This window comes from Eutrema salsugineum, unplaced genomic scaffold (genome assembly GCF_000478725.1).
Source record: "Eutrema salsugineum unplaced genomic scaffold, Eutsalg1_0 scaffold_14, whole genome shotgun sequence".
Taxonomy (NCBI): domain Eukaryota; kingdom Viridiplantae; phylum Streptophyta; class Magnoliopsida; order Brassicales; family Brassicaceae; genus Eutrema; species Eutrema salsugineum.
In genome coordinates this window covers 157,600-163,521 of record NW_006256877.1, presented here as the reverse complement: position 1 = coordinate 163,521, position 5,922 = coordinate 157,600, and the positions used below count along the sequence as shown (strand labels likewise).

Below are 5,922 nucleotides of genomic sequence, written 5' to 3'. Positions count from 1 at the left end.
AATATAAATCCCTATCGAAAATCCCTTAGTTCCAACAATAAAACTACTCAGACATGATGAACGAAATCAAAAACATAGTATTAAAAAATAGAATAGAAACCGAAATTGAAAAAGAAAGAACAACGGTTCAAGAGACAAATCTCTCTCTCCCTAAAAACTAAAACTTAAAAAGTATTCTAAAAGAATAAGAACATATGAGGGCATACGAATTAGGGTTCGTAAAACATGTATTTATAGTGCTCAAGACATCTCTAAGGTCTAGGGTTCCAGAATCAAGGCTGGGAAAATGATATGGGCTTCGGAAATGGGCCTTCGGGGTCGGAGTTAGCTGGTCGCGGTCGGGATGAGTGTGACCGCGGGAAATAGGTGTCTGGCCGCGGTTGCGGTGCTTCTGACCGCGGGAAATGCTCTGTTGGCCGCGGGTGGAAACGCTTGCCGGCTGGTTTACGGGACATCTTGCTCTTCGCGTATCTTTTGATTGAACCGTTGGATTGCCAAGCTGTAAAGTGTGCTGGAAAGCTGATACTTCCATCTTTAAGATCTCCAAATTTGAGCTGGATCAGACGGTGAGAAGGCCTTCAATCAGGGGTGAACTTCTGACGGTTTGACTCTGAGCTGAAATCTGGTTTTCTATCCATTTTGTTAAGCTTTTCCCTAAGTTACTTGAAAAGAGTCTTGGAACTACAAATACTAGAAAAACGTAATAAAAGTACTTGAAAGCAAGTAAAAACATAGAAAAAGTATTTCAAAGCGATCCATAAAAGTGGTCAAAATACGGTGTTATCAAGGCACACCTTGAAGGACCCGAATTCTTATGATATTCCTGGACAATATCAGACGCTAAAAGCAAATTTTCCACTAGAAGCCGATTTTTAATGAAAACCAACTGATTTGGAGCGATCAGTCCAGGGAGAATAGTTTTGAGCCGATTTGCCAGTAGCTTTGAAATGATCTTATATAGAACATTACAGCATGAGATGGGCCGATAATCCTTCATACCTTTGGCATCTTTCTTCTTAGGAATCAAAGCTAAGATCGTAGAGTTAACTCCGTTTGGTAAAAAAACCCAGACGAAAGAAAGATTGGACTGCGACGATGACATCTCGACCAATTATAGACCAAGCGCCCTTAAAAAACTCTGATGTATAGCCATCTGGCCCCGGCGATTTGTTACTAGCCATACTGAATACCACCTTTGTTACCTCCTTCTCAGTAACCTCCCTCACCAGCGTGTCGCAATCAGCTTCAGAGCATCTCGTATCCAGCAGATTTTCTATCACATCAACCTCTGCACCAATAAACTCCTCGGGAATATGAGAGAGAAACTCACGGAAGTGTCGTTCAGCTTCCGACTTAATTTCAGCTGACTCTCGAAGCACAGTACCATTCAGATCAACAATTTCCTTGATCAGTTTTGAGATTCGCGAACACATACAGCACGGAAGAAGACTTTGTTGCTCTTATCCCCCACATTAAGCCAATGTAACTTTGATTTTTGTTTCAGGTATCCTTCCTCAAGCTCAAAAAGATGTTCCCACTTCTGCAAAGCATGTGTCTCTGCTACCAAACCTGTCGCAGATGGGTTATTGGCGTTAGCCTCTTGCTTTTCACATAAATCAGCATATGCCTCTTTCGTACGCTTCGGAAGATCGCCTAACTTCTTCTTAGACAATTCTCTTATCGCAGGTTACATCCCCTTCAGTTTTTTTGTTAACCGATGAAGCGCAGATGTCGAATGGAACAAAGGACTAGATTTTCCCCAATAATCCTCCACCACCGGGATAAAATCTGGCAATTTGGCAACAACATTAAGAAATTTGAAAGGTTTCTTAACTCTCTTCTCTGCATTCATCAAATAGAACCGCCCCCGTAAGTGATCTGAAATGCCACCTGCTTCAAAGACAGAGTATGAGCGTGGGTGCTGTGTAAGCCACTCCTCATTGATTAGAACTCGGTCAAGCTTCTTGTGAATTAACCCCTCTTCCCTTTTGTTGCACCAAGTAAACCACATACCATGATATCCCATGTCGAGCAAACTACATTGCCTCACCACATCCTGAAAATCCAGCGAACCCTGCGAGTCTGCTATGCAAGCATTAGAATTTGAGTGATCCTCATTTGCTAAAACCACATTATAATCTCCACAAATTAACCATCTTTTGCCTGAGCATACAGATGAGTTCAAAACAAATAACTCTCTCCATAGCTCCCGTCTCTCCAAGGCAAAATTCGACGCATAAACAAAGCTGCAAACAATGTCATCATCTTGACCCTCCAACGACGCCAGGATGGTGATCATTTGCATACTCTTTTGAACGACAGTGACCTTGACCTCTGGCTTCCACACCAGCCAGATCCTCCCTAGTCGATTATATTCATAGTTTGAAATAAACGACCAGCCTGGGAAAACCGATGACACAATCCTCGCACTTTTCCTTTCACAAACTCGAGTTTCCAAAATGCAACCCAACAAAAAACCATTTCCACGAACCCAATCCCTAACCACAGAATGTTTCGACCTTTTGATAAATCCTCGAACGTTCCAAAAAAAAACCCGTCAATAATTAATATTGGGGTTTTTTGTTGACCTTCTTCTGCTTCTTCCTCAGTGAGCTTTGACCTGGTTTGGGTTTCTGCTCAACTGGAGCTGCCACATATCTATGCGCCAATTTTTGCTGCTCTAGTAAGCGGTAAGCGATGGTTCTCAACAGGCAACTCCAACAGTGAACTCGCCTTTGCCGACTCTGCAATCAGCTCAGTGAACTCTCCTTTCCCGTCATGCACCTCTGCAGTTGCGTTCTCATCCTCTATTCCAGTATCATCACCCTCATCACCGGAATCCACCAAGGCCAAATACCTCGAGCTCATGGAAAACTCGACATTTTCCTTTGGTTTTTCATGCGAATTGCGAACGGTTTTTGTTGGCTATATCCACTCTGTTTCTGCAGCATTAGACTCCACAATAGTGGTCTGTACGACCCTCTTCTCTAAATTCCCTGCAGACTCAGTTTCCTTTGACAACTGCGAATTGCTCTTATTTTTTTGTAACAGACGACAGAATCGTCGACAGAGCCGTATCAACATTCACTGCAGTGTTTTTCTCCAAGTTCTTCTTTGCTATTTCCTTTGCTGGGGTACGAATAGAATCAGCATTTCCAGGAGCAATAGCTCCATCTTTTTTGTTCGGAGAAGCTGTTACCACACGCTTCAAAATTTGAATTGGCCCTGTTTCATTTTGCATTCCTCTCCTACATGACCCCAGCCTCCACAAAGTGAACAGAAAGGGGGCAACCAAGGGAACTCATAGATAATTTCCACTTGTTCTCCGTCTAGATCAAAGCGATGGCCAGTCGGTAATGGTTTTGTGAGATCCACCTCCACCAGAATCCTTGCCACATCGAACTGCTTAACCCATAGAGTATCCGGGCTGGCCAAACAGCTTAATCCCTTCCAGTGATACATTTGGTGAGGGACATTTTTTATAACAACCCAAAGCGGAATCGATTGCAGGACAGGCTGAGCTTCCTCTGCAACTGGACTCCACTTTGTAACAATCATCGGAACATCCTTTATATTCCACATTCGCCGTTGCAAAACTCTTTCCCTCAACCCACGATCCTTAATTCGAAACTTCACTGTAGTGTCGTTTACAACGAACACATCAACTCTGCTCGACTTTTCGCTTGTAGATCAGATTTTGTTAACGATCATATGGATTGAACCTACATGTGGGGCTGTTTTGAGAAACTTTCCCACGATGCAGTCGTTCCACATTGGAGCTTCATTCAGACGAGTTCCCAGAACTCGGAAAACTTTCACGCCATCAATCTCAGACTCCTCCATGTCAAAACGTTGCAAACGTTGCAAACCCCTCGTCTGGGTTCTTCACCATCTCCGACCAAGACGCCTTGCTCTTGACCGTCGCATCAACTCCACCCGAAGGGATTCTCGAAGAACCATCCTTCAACCCCTCTAGCTCTATCGAAACCCCTCCCCGCGTCTCTTCACCATCAGCTTTCGCCTCCACACTTTGGATCTCCAAAACCCTAATATTGCTATTAGGGATCACCGCCTGCACATCAGCTTTTGCTACCTCCTGTGATTGCTCCTGAACACCCGTCGCCTGAACACCCGTTGCCTGATCACCAATCTCAGACGGCGGTGGAACCACCTGTTCCATTGCCGTCATGCTCCCAGCGCCCTAAATTGGACGCGAAGAAATAAACCCTAGAATCGCCCTCCTTGTCGCCTCTGCTGATGTGTCGCCCAGTTTAGAAACTGTTTTAACATAGAAGTTAATGCCTTCATGAGAGGATTAGCTTAGTTAATGATGTTTAAGTTGAATGGTTTGCTTGATCACATGATTCATTAGCTCACTAGTTTAGCACCAAAGGCACCCTAATCCACTATCATGTCTAAGACTTTTCTCATCATCATACATACATTCTCATCCCATTTAGCTTATTTACTTGCTTGTTTAGGTTGATCATTAGCTTTAATTCTTGTTCTAAGCTTGCTTAGTGTAAGTAACATCAAAACCTCACTCATTTGGCTTAAATTAAGAACAGATCCTGCATCTTAGTGTCTACACATGATGGATTGATACCCTTTGTACTGCAAAGTGACAAAAGGGATTGATAACCCCTCATTTAGAGCCTTGAAAACTCTAAGTTACCAATTGGCGCCGTTGCCAAAGTGTGATAGCATTAAGATTGTGTCATTTCTTGAGATAAAACAGTTTCTTTTGTGTTTTCTAATTCAAGTTCTGGTTGTGAGTTTCAGGTGCATGAACACCAGGTCCAGATCAAGAAGCTATGGTCCACCTTTCCCCTTAAACGACAACATTAATCTTTTGGTTCCAAGAAGGAGAAGGGATAGGCGTGGAAGTCAGACTGATCAGGCTGACATGGAAGATCAAAGAGAGCATATGGTTGACATTGAGCAACCGGCTCAGGAGCAACAGGCTCAGGTGCATCAGGGTAATGGAGTTGGTAATGCAGCTGGTAATGGAGCTGGTCAAAGGTTCCATCAGGGTAATGTTCAGCAGGAACAGGAGCACCAACAGCAAGCTTATGTCCACCAGGGACAAGCTCCAGCTCATCAGCAGAGGCACCAGGCCAATGTACAGCAAAGACAACAAGTGCACCACCAACAACCTTTCCAAAACCAACAAAGGAGATATGAGCAGCCACAGGTCTATGTAGGAGAGAATGACAGGGCCAATGCTCATCAGTATGGAGCTGGAATTCAAGCACCACCTGTGCAAAACAACAATTTTGAAGTGAAGGCATCCTTACTGAATATGGTCCAAAACTCAAAATTCCATGGATTGGCAATGGAAGATCCCTTGGAACACTTGGATCAATTTGATAAAGTGTGTGACTTGACAAAGATAAATGGAGTATCTGAAGACAGTTTTAAGCTCAGATTATTCCCCTTCAGTCTTGGTGACAAAGCTCACCAATGGGAGAAGAATCTCCCAAGAGGCTCCATTCAAACTTGGAGCAATGCAAGCAGGCATTTCTGTCTAAGTTCTTCTTAACTTCAAGAACAGCAAAGCTAAGAAACCAAATCTCCAGCTTCACTCAACATAGCAATGATAGTTTTGGTGAAGCATATGAGAGATCCAAGAGCTACACCAACCAGTGCCCACACCAGGGGTTTAGTGAGGCATCTCTTCTCAGCACACTTTATAGAGGGGATCTTCCCAAGATTAGGAACCAGCTGGACACTGCCTCCGATGGAAACTTTCTGGGAAAGGAGATTCATGCTGCTTTAGAGCTGGTTGAGAACTTAGCAAAGAGCAATGATACATATGGAGAAGACTTTGATAGAGCCAATATGAGTGAGAGTTCAAGCAGGGATCAAAGGTATGAGAAGGATTTTAAAACACTTGAAAGCAAGCTGGACAAGGTGTTATTG

The 5,922-nt window shown here is 43.6% G+C and overlaps 1 non-coding gene across 1 annotated transcript; it reads right to left on the bottom strand.

Annotated features, from left to right (window-relative positions):
* Window positions 1–5,556: 5,556 nt before the first annotated feature.
* Window positions 5,557–5,663, bottom strand: LOC112088685. Its single transcript, XR_002900630.1, has one exon. It is a non-coding gene; the product is annotated as a small nucleolar RNA R71 (small nucleolar RNA).
* Between the last annotated feature and the right edge of the window lie 259 nt (window positions 5,664–5,922).